This window comes from Canis aureus, chromosome 14 (genome assembly GCF_053574225.1).
Source record: "Canis aureus isolate CA01 chromosome 14, VMU_Caureus_v.1.0, whole genome shotgun sequence".
NCBI lineage: Eukaryota > Metazoa > Chordata > Mammalia > Carnivora > Canidae > Canis > Canis aureus.
This window is the reverse complement of record NC_135624.1, coordinates 55,290,889-55,293,991: the sequence shown is the minus strand read 5'-3', so window position 1 is coordinate 55,293,991 and position 3,103 is coordinate 55,290,889. Positions and strand designations below refer to the sequence as shown.

Sequence of the window (3,103 nt, the reverse complement as noted above, 5' to 3'; positions counted from 1 at the left end):
TCCAATGGTTATCAGAATTCCTTGTGGTAGTAAGACTAAGCTTTAGTAGGTGGCCTATGGTTCTATGCCACGGAGGCCTCTCCATAGGCAGCTCACAACCTCTCTGCTTGTTTCTTCAGAGGCAGCAGAGAACGAGAATAATTTTAGTGAGCTGAGAATTCTTATAACATGATCACAGTAGTGATATCCTATCACTTTTGCCTTAAAGTGTAACCTAATCATAGGAAAGAATCCATTGCTGTATTCTATGGGTTAGGAGCAAGTCATAGGACCCAATTACACTCAGTAAGAGGGGATTACACCAGCATGAACATCAGAAGCCAGATGTCACTGGGGGGCATGTAGAGTTTGTCTGCCACATATCTGTAGTGTCACATGTCCAATTGATGTCACTAGGAGTTCACGTTGTCAGCTAGCATATGGAATTCTCTTGTTACTGAGTTTTCATGGTATTAATTATATTTATCTTCAGAAACCTCATTGAAACAACTCTGTATTACATATAGTCATGAATGGAAATTAATTAATACTAAATATGCAGAGAAAAAGTAATTTCCAGCTATTTTACTTATTGGTTAGCAAAACACTCAAGAGCTTCCTGTGCAAGTGCGAGTGTTCTCAACACCACATCATCATCTCAAAGCTATGTCCTTGGAGCAGTCTCTGGGAGCAGAAAAGGTGAGGAAACCCAGTCCAAGGACAGGGGAGGGGATGAGGAGCCTCTGAGTGCTGTGGTCCAGCTCACAGGTCAACTGGCGGTCACAACTTTTCAATTATATTTCCCAACACTTGTTCATAAAATGACATTCACTGCAAAAGACCATGAAGGTAAATATAAATATGTAAGAGGTTCTGAACTTAAAATCGTATTGCTATTAACAGAAGACTAAAGGCCACGTCTCTTTGGAAAAACTAAGTCAACTCAAATAATGGATATATTTAAACTGTATTGCTACTCACTCTAACTTAATGTTTAGCTACTCTAAACTTACTTTAATAGAACTTTAGGAAAATTTGTAGAAAAAAATTAATTTTGATATTAAGTTAAACCATCTATGTCTTTAAGCTCATTTTGCTAATAGTGATTTTGTGCTAATATAAATTTTCTAAGAGCAAAATTGTATTATTATAAAAGAAACATGCATGATTAATAGATCATATTTGTAAATAGGTCATATTTTCTTAGATGAACAAATAATCTCACTGTCTGAAAGTATTTTATGGTAAAGTATAGTATGCTGTATAATTTTATTTTATGCTGTTACATAACATTATATTATAAAGTAAGCTTACCACGGAAATACTGTATGTTCTGTCCCATACCACTGCAATAAGATTATCAAAATAAAGTGAGTCAAATAGGGCAGCCCTGGTGGCTCAGCGGTTTAGTGCTGCCTTGGGCCCAGGGCCTGATCCTGGAGACCTGGGATCGAGTCCCACATCAGGCTCCCCACATGGAGCCTGCTTCTCCCTCTGCCTAAGTCTCTGCCTCTCTCTCTCTCTGTGTCACTCATGAATAAATAAATAAATAAAATCTTGATAAAAAAGAAAGTGAGTCAAATGGTTTTTGTTTCCTACTGTGTATAAATTTATGTTTACACTATACTGTAGTCTATTAAGAGTACAATAGCATTATGTCTAAAAAATACCCTAATTTTAAAAAATACTTTATTGCTAAGAAATGCTAACCATAGTCTGAGTTTTTAGGGAGTCATAATCACTGATTACAAGTCACCATAACAGACATAATAATAGTAAAAAAGCTTGACATACTGCAAAAATTACCACAATGCAACACAGAGACAGGAAGTGAGCAAATGGTATACAAAAAAAATGGTGCCTTTAGACTTGTTTCATGCAAGATTGCTACAAAAAACAAATCAATATCCACAAGGCACAGTAAAGTGCAGTGCAATAAAATAAGGTCTGCCTGTATAGGTTTACTCTTGCCTTTATTTCTGTGAAACTAACCACCCCCAGATTAAGTGGCATAAAACAATTATTTTATTACTTTTTATAATCTGGTTTGTCAGGAATTTGAGCAAGGATTGACTGGGTAGTTATGTTTTATATATCTTATTAGCTGGGGCGCTTCAATTAGCTGCAGTCAGCTGGTGACTGAGCTGGAATGGAACATCACAGATAGCTTTGCTTTTATGTCTGATGTTTCAGTTTTCCTCCATATGGTCTCTCCTTGTGGCTAGCTGGAGCTTCCTCTCGGTGTCATGCTCTTAGGGCAGTTCAACTTCTTACATGACAAATGGATTCATGAGGGAGAATGGTAGTCCTAAATTCTTAAGGCCTAGAATGGGAATAGGCTTTTTGGTCTTTTTCTTTCTTTCTTCCTTTCTTTCTCTTTCTTTCTTCCTTTCTTTCCCTTCTTCCTTCCTTCCTTCCTTCCTTCCTTCCTTCCTTCCTTCCTTCCTTCCTTTCTTTTTTCTTTCTTTCTTTCTTTCTTTCTTTCTTTCTTTCTTTCTTTCTTTCTTTCTTTTTCTTTCTTTCTTTTTTTCTTCTTTCTTTAACTGTAGCAAGACTTGCCACTAAACTCTACTCATTGGACCAGAGACCCTTGTGGTGTTAGCAAAAAACTTGCCTCTCATGTAGCACACAACCTACACTTGTGAGTCATCAGCCAGCCAGTGGCCTCAACTCCAAGCTCTGCCCATGTGCAGTGGAACTGGTATATTTTTTTGCTTTTTCTAAATAAACTTTGCTATGTAGGACCTTCATGCTTGCTTCCTTTGGCTTAGATTACTCTTATGTGACACAGCATGTTTGCTATTACATACTATTTCAAAGTCCAGCATAAATGTCACCTAGAAAATATCATCTTTAGCTACCTTAATTTTGAATCTATTCCATTCAGGTCTTGATTATCCTTTATTTATAAGTTTCTTCATTATTTGTAATTATGCCCACGTAAATATACAAAAATATATATTTTTTAGTTATTTCTTCAATTGTTCTTGTTCATTAACTGTCTGTTCAATCAGAATATAAATTCCACAAGGGACTAATTTGCTGTTCTGTACATTTTTGTTTATAACATAAGTAGCATTGTTGTGGCAAATGATATTTGCTAGGTAAATATTTTTTGCATGAA

The 3,103-nt window shown here is 36.0% G+C and overlaps 1 non-coding gene across 1 annotated transcript; it reads right to left on the bottom strand.

Moving 5' to 3' along the window:
* Positions 1-2,520: 2,520 nt before the first annotated feature.
* On the bottom strand, positions 2,521-2,673 carry LOC144283842 (small nucleolar RNA SNORA62/SNORA6 family). The gene has a single exon (XR_013352365.1). It is a non-coding gene; the product is annotated as a small nucleolar RNA SNORA62/SNORA6 family (small nucleolar RNA).
* Positions 2,674-3,103: the final 430 nt, after the last annotated feature.